This window comes from Dermacentor silvarum, chromosome 5, assembly GCF_013339745.2.
Source record: "Dermacentor silvarum isolate Dsil-2018 chromosome 5, BIME_Dsil_1.4, whole genome shotgun sequence".
In the NCBI taxonomy this organism is placed as follows: domain Eukaryota; kingdom Metazoa; phylum Arthropoda; class Arachnida; order Ixodida; family Ixodidae; genus Dermacentor; species Dermacentor silvarum.
Window position 1 is genome coordinate 142,993,533 of NC_051158.1, and position 17,432 is coordinate 143,010,964.

A 17,432-nucleotide genomic window follows, 5' to 3' on the forward strand; every position below is an offset into this window, starting at 1 on the left:
GAGCACCGTAGGCCTGTGCCATCCAGGAAGGTTTCAGTATGGTCGACTGCTTCTTGTAGGATCGATTCCACTTCCCCTTCACTGCCACCGGTGCACCAGATGGTGATGTCATCGGCGTATATCGTGTGGTGAACTCGTTCGATTCCCGACAGGGATACCGACAGTTTCCTGAGGGCTAGGTTGAACAACTAATTTCTTCTTTTTGCGTACGGCTCCTGCAGATTTACACAGAGACATACAGTGTCTTCTGTTATGGTATGCGAAGACAAAAAAGGTCATTTTCCGTGCTTTGTGTCAAGCATAAGGGCATTAAGACTCATGCTCAGATAATTTGTCGTTCTTTCTACATTGACGCAAGATATAACATTTCCGAGGAGCTTGAACAAACTGAAGATGACATTTAGACTTCTTTCCACATTTCTCGGCCTAAAAAATCATCTCTTAATTCTTTCACGAGACAAGAAAAAAATTCAGGAGATACACTTAAGACTGCTTACGTGTGGGATTGCGACAGCAATATGGCCCCTTTGGTGAAATGCTTTCTTTTCCGCACACTGCTCATCCCCGCAAACTCTCGCCTGCGTTCTAAATGCGTCTCGTCAGTACAGCCAAATGAAAACGTGCTAAGCGTCTCAACACGCTCGTTTGCCCGCGATGAGTTCATAATTCGAAGGACCGCTCAGCGGCGTTCAAGTGGGCGTTAATGCTTTTTATTTTATACACCCATTTTGTGCACTTATGACGTGGCGCCACCTCATACTCATTGGCTGCGCCGTCACGTGCCCAACGGCGCACGCACTAAGCTTCACGTTTATTCAGCCAGGTAACTGCGACATGACGTGGTCAATGACGCACACACTAGGTACACTTCTAGACATCCAGAACCGTGGGGCCGCCGGGGCATCGGGGAAGCATTTCGCACTCCGGAAGCATGTGTTTGATTCCCACCAAGGCAGAAATTTACCTGACTTTCTTTTATTGCGATAGCAATTATATGGACACTCAAAAGCGTTTTTCACGGGGAGTGAACGCACGGCGGAGAACAAACGCGCGTTCTGCGCCGTGCTCGCTTAAGGGCTGCAGAAGTAGGCGTCTCTGTTCTCCTTCACAATCACCATCTATGTAGAGCAAACGCGCCTTCTTCCGACGAGCGAGAGGCCGTGGGGGAGGGGGAGGGAAGGGAGGCGCGTTTAGCTGCGGCACGCAGTGCCTATTCATATCAGAGGCTCCGGCAACAGTCACCAACGCCGCACGCATTTTGAGCGAACGCGGACAAAACGCCGATGGCGTCGACAACAGTTCTTCGTGTTGCCGATGCTGCTGCATGTCCAAGTTTATACAGCTGATAAAGCTAATATCATTACTCCGTATAGCTCTCTACATGTTTGCTATCGCAATTGATGCTTCGCCTTTCAGGTGAAATTGCGACAGCTTTTTAAAGGCATTAATTCACTTTGTTTACAGGAACCTCCTTGTAGGCCGACCACCACGAACAGCGGTAAAACAAATTGAAAAGCGCAGCGTGTGCCATCTGGACAGTGGGCTTTCGTCTCGACGGGCTCGTTGCATAACCGACGCCACTTGAGTAATGGGCATCGAAGGCTGACACAGAGCGTTATCTTGCACGCAAGTGGAAGAACCACGCATGTTTGACTCCTAACTTCCGCAGAGCTTGGGGAGCGGAGAAGACCACCGGCGCCACATTAGCGGTCGCGCTTGACAGTGACGAGGGGCCTCGAACCCCCTTTTCGCGGTGCGCTTTCTCGGAACCGCCGCAGGCGTGCTCCTCGCGCGCGGCAAACGCGTGGGTGTGAACAGATTCACAACTTGAGGTTGCACCGATTAGTTAAACGGGCGGCCTCCCCTAAAGGGCGACAAACAACCCCGTCTCGTGTCCGACTTCCCCACCGGTGTTCTGGCGCCGTAGCCTTGGAATAGGCGCGGTTCGGGTCTCGACACGGACAGTTTGAATCGCGCGACGCCGACCGGATGCGCGGCCACCATTACTTTTTATGGCCGCGCTGCCGCGCGCACCGGCGTGTGGTTTCTGAGCCGCATGAGAGCCTATCGGTTTTGTCTCGGACCGTAGGCGCCGAGAAGATGTTTACTTCGTCTCGAGGTCGAGACACGGGGTCGGCGTTTGGCTGGAAAACAGTTATACCGCACGACTCACTGACAACTTTACTCGAAAACAAGTAGTTGTTTATGACGCCACATGGCCCTTGACTCCTGGGAATCTGGTCGCTTCGCGCACGTGTTCGAGGACTGGCGCCATGATTCCTGTGCTTCCTCGCGTCCAGGTTTTGTACATGTGTTTTGCTTGTTGTTACTTAGTTGCACCAGCTGCGCTGGCATGCAGTTTCTTGGAACTTTAGACAAATGTGGGCAGCGTGACCCTCTCCCCTTTGTTGCTGTATATTGTATACTTTGGGTGAGGATTCTACACTGTGAACTGTGCTAAAAAAGTGTTCTAAAATGGTTGGTTGACGGACCAGCCAATCACGCATGGAAATTCTAACAAACCCAAGGATTGGTGAACTGATTGTCCAGTCACAAAACACACCAACAGCGATTTGTCAACAAACATTTCGGGGCGGAGCGTTGGGCCTAGAAAATGAGGCTGCAGTGCTCCGATCAAGCAGAGTGGTTGTGGACCTGATTTTGGGTGCTAAGCACCATCGGCTCGGCCGAGATAGGGTTGCCCTATGTAGTCCAAACCTGTATAACTCTCTGTAACCAATGTATCATTGCAACCAAGCTTTGTAGAATCGTTATAAATACAAGTTTTCGTTGTTGATACATCAGCGTCTGCGTCCTTCGAGCCGATCTCACCCATTGAGCCACCTGTGCAGACCGTCTCTGACGGTGCGTCCCGGACGCCGAGGTGGGGGCGAGAACCACGCATCATCTTAGAAAGAGGAGAGACCCTCTCTCTTTTACTCTCCTTTAAAAATTTGACGTCAATCCGAGTATTTCTGACGTGTTCTTACTCTTTGCCTTCAGCCATTTTTGGTACCATCATTCACTCTAAGCCAAAAATGGAGAAAATGAGAGTAACTGCAGTTTTTAGTCCTCAGGACTAACATTTAGTCCCCAGAGGGACCAACTGGAACAAGATGGCTGACATGTCAAAAATCGAAGGACTAAGTGTTTAGTCTCCGGTTTGAAAGGGAGCAACGGAAGGACGAACGGCAACGCTTCCTCTCGTCATGCAACCGTTGCTCTCCTACAGAACGCCGCATGCATACTGCCTCCTGCATTTGCACGCGCTCACATGTCTATTCACGAGCCAGATTTTCTTGCGGGTTGGCGTAGGGGGACTACGTTTTGCAAATAGATACGCATGTACACAAATGAAGTAAATGGTTGCACCAAAGCGTCAGCGGCTGAAGCTGCAGTCGAGTCAGTGCATTAACGAACAACCTGCAACAAAAATAGCCTGAGAACATCGCAATAAAATGCGAAGCTACGCGGCACCCCGTACAACGTCGCGACAAACAGCAGATAACGAGAACCACGAGAACCAGCAGATAGCGAGAACCATCGAAGACCATAGCTGGTCTTCGATCTTCACATAGTGGAAGGGCTCTGATTTTTTTTTTAGGGGAGGGGAGGGGGGTGCGGGGGGAGGCTAATAATACAGATTATTAGTCTATCATATCGAGCACAATTTACAGGCAAATCGCAGTGTTACATAGTTTGCCAAAAATGTTGATTTAAAAGCAATGCTGAGGTTTATGCGAAAACCACGATTGAGGCACACTGCAGAGATCGTTTCGACAATTTCTGAGCCTACAGCTGATGTTAACGATAGCCGGAAGTTATCTAAGACGAAGTGACGGCGCAGGCAGTCAATATCATTCAACTCACGCCCCAGCGACGGCTTTCAAAGGATAACGTAACCCGATCTCTAAGGCCATGCTTTTGCTGGCTGCAGACCACGGAAGCAATTCAAAAAAAGAAAATACGTCATAGAATTTATTTCTACGATAAACTATAGCGTAAAATGTGGACTGTTCGGTGGCTTGTTTTGCCTCGCAACATATCTACGTAGCTGGGCGTAACACGGCACAAAACATGAGTTTACTGGTGAATATTGTTGGCATCACAGAGTCCACAACAACCTCACAAGTATGCAGGTGGCGCTGTTGTTTTTCCTCAGTCTTCAAGATGGCGGTTGTCTGTGCGAGCTGCAACCGCGCTGCTTACGATATATTTTCTCTATCGTGTGTTTTTGTGTTTGCTGTAATGAAACGGGACGTAGTTAGCGTGCACAAAAGTGCCAGAAGATACCTCGTGTCTCGCTGCGAACTCGCCGTATGCGTGGCGCGCCAGGCAAATGTGGACCAACGATTTTTATGTCGTGGCCTTTGTCTTGTTGTCGTGGAAAGTTGGGTGGACGTCGAAAAAAAATAATGCGTATTGTTAGCGTGCCTCAGCTCGTCCACTACGCAGCGACATCTATGATGGGAGTAATGTCGTCGACGCAGCACCGGCAACTTGGAGAGCGTCGTACCATTGAAAAGGTAAGCAGTCGTGCTTGCTAAGTACACGTGTGTTGTGCGTGCTCCTCGCGTGTGCATAGCGTACCTTGCGAACGTAGGAAATTGAACTTCTGCGACAACAGTGAAACCTGTGCTTGTGCATGCTGCGCGCTGTCAGAATTTAGTTACGCAAATTTATTGCTTTGATGCGAAATTGATTATCCTGATAAGCGTTTTCTTCCGATGAGAAAAATTACGTTCGAAAATAATCGTGTTCACCTGTACGTGCACTTCCGCTTTTCTGATGAAGTTGCATAATAACGACTGATCTGTCTCTTCACCGATTATTACGGCAATTACGTTTTTTCGCTTATAAACTCTTCGACGTTGTAAATAATCTATGCTTACCAGGTTTTCGGTTTACGAGCAGTTTGAGGAGAAAACGAGAATGTAAGCAGTCACAGTTTGCTACTAGTACAGTTTCTTTTCAAAACAAGGGGTGTTGCCATAACTTTGACGTAACTAAACATGGCAGGGGAAAGTTGTTTAAACTAAGTCATGAAAGCAAACTCTAGTATGTAAACAAACATTTCTTGTATGTGCTGCTGCGTGCGTGTTCAAAATTTTACTTTGATGAAGGGGTCCCTATTATCATGACATTCTTCAGTGACTCGACCTTGTGCTCCGTTGCCACCCTGCACTAGTCCAGACAAGTTTTTATGTGCACCTTACATGTGTTCACAACATGACAGTTTTATTGTGTCAATCAATGCTATAAGTTAACACACTACTCATTTTGCAGTGGTGAGACCGTGACCCTATAGCAGTGTCAACATAATGGCAGGGAAATGCAGGGATCCCGCAGCCATGGCTACAGCAGCACAGGGTGTAATCTGGATGTCATGTCAGGTATGTATGAAGTGTACGTGTACCAGAAACTACGATCTCAGTATGATTTGTGTATAAGCTTATCGACATATTACTCAACTCAGCTTACTAAATAGGCTAAGTAGTTATGCAATGTTATTCAACTTGCTGCTTATTTGCGTTCATAACATTATGCACACATTATTGTGTTCTATATAAAACTAAACCTAACATGTCCTGATGTTTAGCATGTTTTTCTCGCTTCAATCACTTGGCTGCAAGTTCACTTATTTTTGCTTTGCACACAGTATATTACTCTCCTTATTTTGGTTTTATTGTTTTGAAACTGTTCTTTATGCTGTAGCTTTTATTTCTGTATTTTTTCTCTGTTTATGCTACACACATGTGCAGTTTTTGTGCATGTTAGAATTCGAACTGTAGTGTGCCAAATATGTCACAGGTCTAAGTGTGCAGCGTGCTTACCTTTGCTTACCATTGTTACTTTAGCATTGCTATTTACAATAATTTCTGTCTTGTCCTCAGATTAACTGCCACTGGCAAATACACATATGATGAGCTTAAATTTCTTGAAATGAAATATGAAGGTGTAGCCTTGAGACAGCTGAAGTATGGCAGCAATGTCGAAGCTAACTTGCGCCAACTATTACTACAGTATGCCAACAGATACCCACCCCTGTATTTGTGCATTTTCTGAGAACCAGCCGTGTCTACTAGGTGAAATTTGTAGCATTCTTTTGAGTTTGCCGGTCAGTTCATGTAACTTTTCAGGACAAAATTTACACTGTGAGAAGGGAGACCATTACTAATGGGGCTGGCGCACACATCTTTTTATTTATGCAGTGTGCCTCACTGATTTCATGTGTCAATTTTCCACTGTAGGTGAAAAAATAGGTGACGATCGTGTAATCTGGCCAGAAGTCCTATTGATGGAATGCACGGCCAAGACGGATGAGCATACTGGCCTTTTGTTAAATATGGTTAATATCTTAAGTACATACTTAGGCATTGACCAGTCTGTACTATGTGCATTTGACCACATGTGAAAGGAGTACAATACACTGCCTCGGACAAACACTGGACAAATTTAGTGGTACCTTTAACCAAGGAAGCCTCGCTTGCTTGCCTCCTCGCCTTTCACAGTTCACTTACGGACTGTCGTGCATATCCTGTCTACATTATTTCTTTCTGGTTATATATGTGCATAGCAATCCACAAGCGAATTGAGAAAGACATCCAGGCAAGGGAGGCTTGCTTAGTTAAAGATACCACAAAACTTGTCTTGCATCCATCAGGGGTTGTGTGGTCTATTCCTTTGATCATGTGTATATTTGGTCAGATTTACATGGGGCAGACTGGCCGGTGCCTCAACATGTGCCTGGGAGAGCACCAACATAGGTGTGACATAGTGGACATAGGCCGACATAGGCATGACATAGTGGACTTGAAATGCATGAGAACTATGCCAGTAGCTTTTGCAAATATTCTATAACGGCTGGCACTTAAATTTCTCAGGGTTGCATTGGGTTGCCCGTACACCGGCACTCCTATGCTTGTTTCCACGCCAAGTGATCAGATAGAAGATTTTCCAATTGCTGTTAGCAATCCACAGACACTGCTGCTCTTTGTCGAGTGGAAACCAATACAGCCAAAGTAGTTCACAACACGGATGATTAATTTTTGGAACAAAGTGCAGCTGTACGCAATAGCCAGTAAATGTATCTTGACTTATCGCTATGGTGGCACTGACGATGTGGAATGTCCTGTGTTTGTGCTTTTGCTGTTTTCATTGCCATAATAAATTCTCTCTGTTTTTGTTGGAGTTTGTTATGTTGGTTCTGGAAGGCAACTTGGAAGCTCTGTTTATGTTGGTACTACTAACAGCATCTTGTACCCTTTGACATCTGTTTTGGCTAGCACAAATGAGTCGACTTAAATTCACAAAGCTCTCTATGTGCAAGCCTTCATAACAGCACTTCTTGACTGGCCAGCACCCTGGTTTCTGCATCCTGTTTCATGGCTGGACCGATCCCCCTGGTTGACCAATCACCACTTTTACAAATTCTTGCTTACGAACGCTTTCTGAATCTGCTCTCGGGTTCCTTGTGCACCGCCTTACTGTTTCAAACATTGAAGTGTTATGCTATTACAAAAAATAGCAGCATCAGAAATGTTTGTATTCTTGTTGTGTGGCCTCTTTCCCAGCTCCTCGGCCATCAAAATTGCTCGTCTCCCGAAGCGACTGTCATACTGAATGTGCTGCGTTGCCATAATGCCGCGAATGAACTGAGTCGAACCACAAAAGGTTATAGGGTATTACAGCACCGTAACCAGTCACAAGCACAGTGAAAACAGCGCCGATTCCAACCAAAAACAAGTTAGCACTTCGGTCGACCTGTCCATGGATTGGATCGAGCCGTAAGGTTACAGGTTGCCAAAGTAACGCAAGAAATCGTGGGATTTAGTAGATTTGTTTTAAATGGTCAATTTTGTCGTTATTCGAATGAACACAAGGGTCATGGTTCAAGCAACGAAAATTGTGAAAAAAGTACACTTGTGTTACAATCGAATAAATACCGGAATTTTTGAATAATTTAATCTACCTTCCTTGCAAGCAGTGCAAGTTCGTGCCGTGGGATTATTCACGCAGTCTGTACCTGTTTTTTGGGCAAGACATCGTCACTGCCTTTATTCTTAAGTTTTTTTTATTATACGATGCCCCGATTATAGAGCGGTTTTGTGTGGTCCACACAAAGCCTTATAATCGGGGATGCACTGTAATTGCAATGTAAATTGTCTTTCAATGCCCGTGTTCATATATGAGGTCTTGCAATCGTGGTGTAGGGTGTTCATGCCTAATTTGTGAAAACTTTTCGTTTCAGACCTGAAGCCTACAGCTTCAGATTGTGCGCTTGACTGTCAAGCCTTGTGAAGGAGAGGATGGAGGCTTTTATTTCCCCTTACGTAAGATTATATGTAACTTGCATGCTGATAATAGACCTGTTGCATGGACCACTCATCTACAGCGTGCCTCATAATCATGTGTTGGCTTTGACACTTACAACCCTATCATTTATTTTTGCAGCACTCGGATGCGTCACATCATATGCCTACGGTGAAATACGAGGGAACTAGCCTGCTGCAAGCAAGAGCCAGCCCTCCATGTACAGCTCGAATCCATCAAGATTGACGAAGATGACCTTGTCTCTGGCCTTGCCACGCAGATTGCCCTTTACTGGATATTCGACATTGTTGTTGCGCGAAAGACACAAAGAACATTTGACCATATGCCACATGGTCGGTGTTAACAGTGGTGTGTGGCCAACTCCACTTGTGCGCGTGTCACACACGTTGCTACTGTAAAAAAAATAAAGTGTTCTATTGTTTATATTTTCTCCATATTTTATGTTACAAGCACCCAAGCAGCTCTTGTTCTGTGTCTGAAAAACATGTTCGAGATAAAAAAAAATCCCAGCCCAAGCAGCTCTGCTCATGTCTTGGGCCTCTGAAAAGCATGTTCGAGACAAAAAATTAACCCTATAAGGAGTAACACCAATATGGAGTACTAAACAGTTCATCCCCTGGGGAGTAACTGGAAGGACGAGCAGTTGGTCCTCGGAGAGTAACTGCAAGGACCAACATTTAGTCCTCGAGGAGCAGCTCGTGGGACTAACATTTAATCTCTGGGGAGCAACTGGGGAGACTAACATTTCATCCTCCAGGGAGTAACTGGAGGGACCAAAAGTTAATCTCCAAGGGAGTAACTGGTAGGGGACTAACAGTTCATCCCCTTGCCGTTGGTCCCTAAAGGGAGTAATGGTTGTGGCAACGCAGTTAGTCCCTCAAAGGACTAACCCCTATACCCCCGTTAGTCTCTTTTGGCTTAGAGTGTTTGGTGACGCCGCCGGCTACAACGCACGATTTTTGTGTAATGGGGCATATAAATCTTTCGCAATAATAATGCACCTGTTTCATGGGTTTCAGTGCCAACACCACGTAAACCCACGTCAACGTAAACCATTATGCGGCACGCGCTAGGGTTAGACTCCGGATTAATTTAAACTAGTTGGGGTTCTTTACCATGCACCTCAATCTATGTACACGAGCGTTCTCTGCAGTTCGCCCCTATCGAAATGCGGCCGCCGTGGCCGGGATTTGATCCCGCGACCTCGTGCTGAGGAGCCTAACACCCTAAGCACTAAGCAACCACGGCGGGCAAGGCGACGAAATGCAAAAACGCCCCTGTGCTTGCATTGTAGTGCACGTTAATGAACCCAGATGGTCAGAATTAATCTGCAGCCCTCTACAATGGCGTGCCTCATAATCAGAACCAGTTTTGGCCCGTAAAACCCCAGAAAAAGTAGCGAAGTGTAAGAAAACCCTTGCACTTAGATTTAGGAGTATGCTAAAAAACCCCAAGTGGTATAAATTATTTCGGAGTCCCCCACAATGGCGTGCCTCATAATCAGATCGTGGTTTTACCACGTAAAAACCCATAATTTATTGTTATTTACCCCTGTATGGACCTCACCCCCAATTTGGCAGCGAAGAATTTTGGAGAAAAAAAAATACAACGGAGAAGCAATCGCGTGCTGCTACTATATGGCAAGAGCTGCGCTTGACGCCACGGACGTCAGAGGTTACTCTGACGTCCAGAGCGCGGCCATCACCGGTTCCTGCGTTCAGCGCGCCAGTGGCCGCGTTATCTTTTTTTCCCCGGCCATCTCCTACGAATTTCCCCGGCCAACTCCTACGTTTCATCTACCAGCTGCCGGGAGTCCGAATGAAGAGAAATCGTTTGATCACGTAGCACGCGCCATTTAAGATAAATGTTAAGATAAAGCAGGCCGCCAGAGCGGCGTCGACGACAAATGTGAACGTCGGTGGCTGAACCAGAAAGAAATGCTCGCCGCAAAGAAGAAATCGAGAAGGGCGTTTAGCAGCATGCAAGCCCCCGGGACTTGTAGTCAATAAAATTAGACGAAATGGCCAGATCTCCCGGGGTGTAAGAACTGCCTCTCTTCAAAGTCGTGTAAAGATAGTGCAGCCCTTACAGGAATCTGGATGGTATATGAATTTTGCACTGACAGATAAATTCTTGCATTCTCAAGTAATATTCTCGCCACGTAATGCATGCACTACGGTAGCTTCCAAATTTCACATACGAACAACAATGCCAAAAGGACTAAATTTACAGGGGTCCCCTTTCAGCGATACTCACTCCATTCCGCAGACTTTGCGAAGGAATCGCTCCTCCGTGATTTCAACGCTTTTGAATTGACCATTTGTTCCAGAGGTGTATGCCAGGACGAGGACGCGTCCTGGGCTCCTTCTGACCTCTTGGTAATTATCTTCATTGTATGTGTCACAGTTTGAAATCGAAATGAATCCAGGCACATCACCAACAGAAAAATATGCCTGTAAAATACAAAGTTTATGTTAGGTAGATAACGTCTTCACTAAGAAAACTAATCTATTGTTTCAAAAGAATGGGATTGGCTGAATGTACTCTGCATCTGTATGTTAAAAATAACCAAGGGGTATATTGTTAAGGCTAAATCAGTCCTATTATACTGGCAACTGCGTTCAATTTGTGACTGAAAACAAGATATTAGATGCGTTACCCGACATTTGTTACGCCATGGGCATATCGGGAAGTCTATAAAAATATTTATTACACTAAGCGACGGCCCGATGCGGCCGTATGAACAAAGTGCATAGTTAGCCTATCAACCGTGTTCATCCAAATTGTCGCACTTCTCTTTCATCAGACGTCGATTAAACCTAAGAACGTGATACCGAAAGGAGATCACTCCACAAAGAGGATGAGCCAGATCCAAAGGTCAATGTAAATGCCCTGTCGACTTTTAAAGACGATAGTCTTTATTGGGGAACTTAAACGCTGAAAATTTGGTCTGTCTGTCTGTCTGTCTGTCTGTTTGTCTGTCTGTCACCCGATTCAGCCACCCGGCCAAAGTTGGACCACTTGCTTACCGCCCACACTACTTAAACTGGTACGGCTGTTCATACTTGTGAACGTTATCGATCACAAAGTAAATATTACGCATTTGTGAGGCGCAACATCACTAGGTAAGTATTAGGAGGTGTGTTCCTTTAATAGAAAATACATAGATACGTGACTCTAAAGACCCTAGTTTCTTAAGCTGCGCTGAAAATGCCATGCTATGCGCGCCAACGAACGACATTCCCCGACTGCGCGCCTACGAGCGCCCTCTGCCATGGAGGAAGGAAACCCTCTGCACAAGCTCATGTTTGCCGATGTATTTCCAGATGGCGTCCATGTCTCACGCAGCGCCTCCTCAATTTTATCAATGGCAGCCAGATGCGGCCGATTGAACATAAAGGAAGCGCTGTCTGAGGCAGGCCAAAACATAAATGGCCGCTTGATTAAATAATGCGGTAAAATGAAATCTGTTCAAACAAACCTTCATGCCAGGACGGAAATGGTACGAGAACAGCATCACGGGTGGCCGCGGACCAGACCAGCACTCATGTAGTACGGCCGGCAGAAGACTATCGTCTTTCGACTACATTTGCAGCGAAGCACGCAGATACGCGGCAAATTTTTTAACATATAAAACTTGTGATAAAACATGTCCTAAGGAAAAACTGGTGCAGTATTTCGCAAGCTGGGGGCGACTTATTTTTTCCCTCTCTTGTTCAGCATCAGTCACTCAAAATGCAAAGGGGAAAATGAGCTGAGCACAGCTACGTTTCATACATAAGACATGGAGCCAATTGCAAATAAACTTCGTTGTTGCAAATTACAGTCAGTGCGCGTATACCTATGAAATCTTTCCATTGTAGAACCATGGCCATGTGTTCTGAGTCGCTGGTGCTGTCATACAAGATAAATCATAAATGCGGCCTTTCACAACGCACACGACAAAATTGGAGTTCCGGGGGTATTAAAATCGTCTGTTTAGAAAGAATACGGTAACCTCTGAACGCAGTTTATGTGCGCAAAAAATGAAATGATGTTCTTTTGTTAAAGTATATTTACTGCCATACGTTCGGTTAAAGGCGTTCTTGGCCATTTTGAATGTTGCAGGCTGAAGATCCAGACAATTCGTACTGTGGCCATGTGTTCTGTGCAGCAACAGTCCTTGAATTCCAGCTGATCCATAGGTCGTCCTCTGCATTTTTATCTATGCTTCTCGTGTCTATGCGTGCCTATTTCTACACGTCTTCACGGTGCACGTGACAGCAACATCAAGAGAGCGCTTATGCGACGTAGACTGCGCGCTTTTGAAGTCGATGCCTATTACAAAACGGTTTATTGCGATAGCAATTATATGGACACTCCAAGCGGATTTCTGCCGTCGGCGTCCCCGCAGGGGCGTCTGCGTCAGCAGGCGTTTGGTGAGTTGCGCCACCACGTACCCGAGCACACGAGGGTTGGACCCTCCCGCGTGTAGCCGTGCGTGGCTTAGCTGTGTCCGGGGAAAAGAGGATCCTGGGGGTTGAGCCGATGCCGGGTGCTCGGACCTTCATGGCCCCTCGGCTGAGGCAACACACCTCTTTGGCCTCCGCTTCACGTAGACGGCACCCCTGGACTGACCCACCCAGAGGAAATCGGTAGTCGCCTTTTCCTGTCATTCTCTTCAATCTTCGTCTTTCTCCCTCACTTTTAATCTTTCCTGTCTTCTTTTCTCTTCCATTTACTTCTAACTTTCCTGGCGGCGAGGGTTAACCTTGTGTGTCATAACCACCCTTGGTTATACGTATTTCGTTATAGCGGGAACGTACAGCTGGCGTTTGTGGGACTTGTGTTTACAGGTCCTACATCGTCCCCTTGTTGGGCTCCATGGTGGGTGGCTGGCGTTCCTGCCGAATGAATATTATTTTTATGGCTTACTCTTTCCCTGCGTTACCCGATCGCCCCCAGAAAAGGGGGCGCACCGAAGAAGTGTTTCAATTTTTTGGGCACCACAAAGAAAACTTTCCCCGCTACCACGTCATACACAGCGTAAAATCTGAAAAGGCAGTGAGAGCGATCTCTCCCTTCCTCGTTTCAAAATGCCTGACAGACACAATAGGAGCTGGCTACAAAGCTACGAAATTGGCTAGCGGCGACCTTCTTCTTGAACTCTGAGATATGAAACAACTTGAGAAACTACAGAACCTAGTATCCATTGGAGACTTTCCCATCACTGTGACCCCGCACCGCACTATGAACACCAGTCGTGGTGTAGTTTCGGATGATGATTTGATGGAGCTAAGTGAAGCAGAACTATTAGAGGGCTGGAGTGACCAAAATGTCATCAATGTCAAAAGAATTAAGATGAGGCGTGACGGAAAAGAAATTCTGACCAAGCATCTCATTCTAACCTTCGGCACAAGTGTACTGCCCGAGACTATCGAGGCAGGCTACGTGAAAATCAGAGTCAGGCCATATATTCCTAACCCCCTGCGATGTTTCAAATGCCAGAGATTTGGCCATAGCTCACAGAGCTGTCGCGGTCGAACTACTTGCGCCAAATACAGTGCTTCTTAACACACGTCTGATACGTGCAATAACACCCCACATTGTGTAAACTGTGAAGGGGAGCACGCCGCGTACTCGCGGTCCTGCCCATCCTGGAAAAAAGAAAAGGAAATTGTCACGATTAAAGTTAAACAAAATATTTCGTTCAAAGAGGCACGAAGGCAGGTGTCCTACCTGCCAAAAACCAGCTTTGCCGATGTGACGCGTCAGGGGGCTGCGCCACAACGGCCTTCGGCGGCTGCCTGGCACACGCGTAGTGAGCCAGCGGTGACGCCATCCGCCCCTCGGCGGCTGCAGCTAGTGCTGCTCCGCCATCTCAGAAGAAGGGGCCATCGACCTCCGGGCTGGTGGCCTCAAGAGCCGATGGACACATCTTCTAGGCAGACGGCGCAGCCAGCGCCTAAGGAGCGGCGAGAATCTCTCGACCGCTCCAAAAAAGAGAAACCCCGCATTACAGGGCCCCTAAAGGGTTCTGTAAGCTAACTCTCTTTTCGTAAACACACAGCACAAAACTCTTTTTAATATGGGCACTCAAATAGTTCATTGGAACGTTAGAGGTCTCCTTCAAAATCTTGACGACGTTAAAGAACTCCTCCGCAAATTTAGTCCCAGGGTGCTGTGTGTTCAAGAAACACACCTCAAACGTACAGATAGAAATTTCCTCAGACAATATGCTATTTTTCGCAAAGACCGCGAGGACACTGTTGTGTCATCCGGTGGTGTAGCTATCATAGTCGACAGAGGTGTTGCCTGTAGGGAAATAAAACTTCGTACGCCCCCAGAGGCAGTTGCTGTCCAAGGGGTGCTTTTTGACAAGCTAATCACTATCAGTTCTATATACATCCCTCCCAGTTATCAACTTAATAAAACCGAATTTCAAAACTATATCGATGAACTTCCGGCTCCATACATTGTTGTCGGAGATTTAAATGCACATAACACTTTATGGGGAGACTCGCGTTGCGATGCGAGAGGTCGCCTAATTGAAAAGTTTCTTTTTTCCTCAGGAGCATGTTTGCTTAATAAGAAAGAGCCAACGTACTACAGCGTGGCGCATAATACATACTCCTCTATAGATTTAAGTATCGTGTCGAGTACAATAATTCCGTACCTGGAGTGGTCCGTTCTCAAGAACCCCTTTGGGAGCGACCACTTCCCAATTATAATAAACTTAACAAAACAAGATATATGCTCACCACACATTCCCCGATGGAAGGTTGACACGGGTAACTGGGAACTTTTCCGGGAACTTACATATCTAACCACGGATGATATTTCCTCCTTTAATATTGAAGACGCTGTGGCCTATATAACAGCCTTTATAATTGACGCTGCCACGAAATGCATCCGTCAAACTAACGGACTTGCGAATAAACGTCGCATTCCGTGGTGGAATGAAGAATGTAAACAAGCCCGGAAAAATCAAAACAAGGCTTGGGTACGACTTCGCGACTCACCAACTGCCGAAAACTTAATTAGTTTTAAACAAATAAAGTCCCAGGGTAGAAGAACGCGTCGACGAGCTAAAAGGGAGAGTTGGGAAAAGTACATCTCCGGTATAAGTTCTTACACTGATGAGACAAAAGTGTGGAATTGAGTAAATAAATTAAAAGGCCGGGAGGTACACCCACTCCCCTTAGTCAGTACCCAAGGTGAGAGCCTGGAAGACCAGGCAGACTGTCTGGGCGAACACTTCGAACATGTATCCAGTGCGTCCCATTACACAAAAACATTTCTGAGGATCAAAGAACGCGAAGAGCGCCAGCCCCTTAAACGTAAAGAATCATCGAGTGAGGCCTACAACTATCCATTTACTTTAACTGAACTTAAGGCATCCCTCGCTTGCTGCAATAACTCGGCGCCAGGTGGTGATCGTGTCATATATGAAATGATTAAGTACGTACATCCTGAAACTCTGAAAACACTCCTGTATCTTTTCAATGCCATGTGGGCGGATGGGTATATCCCGTCCTCGTGGAAGGAAGCTATAGTCATCCCCGTGCTTAAACAAGGCAAAGACCCATCCCTAGCCAGCAGCTATAGGCCAATAGCGCTAACAAGCTGCCTGTGCAAACTATTTGAAAAAATGATAAACAGGCGCTTAATCTGTTTCCTTGAATATAACAAACTACTAGACCCCTTGCAATGTGGTTTCAGGGAAGGTATGTCCACAACAGACCACCTTGTTCGCATTGAGTCTTATATCAGGGATGCTTTTATACATAAGCAGTTCTGCCTCTCTGTGTTTCTCGACCTAGAAAAAGCTTACGACACGACATGGCGCTACGGCATTCTCCGAGATCTCTCGGCGATGGGTGTCCGTGGCAACATGTTAAATACAATCGAAAGTTATCTATCTAATCGCACATTCCGCGTAAGAGTGGGCAACGCTTTGTCTAAGTCATTCACCCAAGAGACCGGTGTGCCACAGGGAGGCGTGCTTAGTTGCACACTATTTATTGTAAAAATGAATTCCCTGCACAAAGTCATTCCACGCACAATGTTTTATTCAATTTATGTCGACGATGTGCAAATAGCCTTCAAGTCATGCAATATTGCCATCTGCGAACGACAAGTGCAGCTTGGAATAAACAAATTGTCTGAATGGGCAGACGAAAATGGTTTCAAAGTAAATGCCCAGAAGAGCACTTGCGTACTCTTTACTAACAAGAAAGGCGTAACGCCAGTCCCAAGTATTGCAATCAAAGGAGATGCACTCTCTGTGAGCAGCGAGCACAAGTTTTTAGGAATCATTTTAGATTGTAAACTCACGTTTATTCCCCATCTTAAGCATCTGAGGGCAGAATGCCTGAAGACAATGAACCTTTTAAAGCTTCTGTCGCGTACGACTTGGGGTAGTGATCGAAAGTGTTTGCTTAACTTGTATAAAAGTCTTGTCCTCTCACGCCTTGATTACGGGTCAATAATTTACAATTCTGCAACGCCAAGTGCGTTAAAAATCCTAGACCCCGTCCACCACCTGGGTATCCGTCTCGCGACCGGTGCTTTCAGGACAAGTCCAATCGAGAGCCTCTACGTAGAGTCGAATCAGTGGTCACTTCATCTGCAGCGGTCATACAGCAGTTTTACATATTTTCTGAAAATACAAGCAAACATTGAACATCCTTCTTATTGAACTATAAATGACGCGACCGCTGCCACACTCTTCCATAAACGACCTGCAGCGAGAAAGCCGTTCGCTTTGCGTGTGAGGAATCTTAGTGAGGAAATGGGTGTTCCACTGCTTGAGCAATGTCCTATGGCTCCAGCGAAACTGTTGCCGCCGTGGCAGTGGCAGCTCATAGAGTGTGACACATCGTTCGTAGAGGTCACTAAACACGCGCCAGAGGCACACATTAGAATGCATTTCTTAGAACTCCAATCTAAATACTCGTGTACAGAGTTTTACACAGACGCTTCCAAGTCACATGCCGGGGTAACTTATGCAGCCATCGGTCCATCGTTTTCGGTATCCGGTGTGCTGCACCCGGAGACAAGTATCTTCACGGCTGAGGCCTATGCAATATTATCGGCTGTAAAGTTTATAATGAAAT

The 17,432-nt window shown here is 46.2% G+C and overlaps 1 long non-coding RNA gene across 1 annotated transcript; it reads left to right on the forward strand.

Annotated features, from left to right (window-relative positions):
- The first annotated feature begins 4,190 nt into the window (after positions 1-4,190).
- Positions 4,191-8,432, forward strand: LOC125946039 (uncharacterized). The gene is made up of 3 exons (XR_007467338.1): positions 4,191-4,526; positions 5,287-5,393; positions 8,252-8,432. It is a non-coding gene; the product is annotated as an uncharacterized LOC125946039 (long non-coding RNA).
- The last annotated feature ends 9,000 nt before the right edge of the window (positions 8,433-17,432 follow it).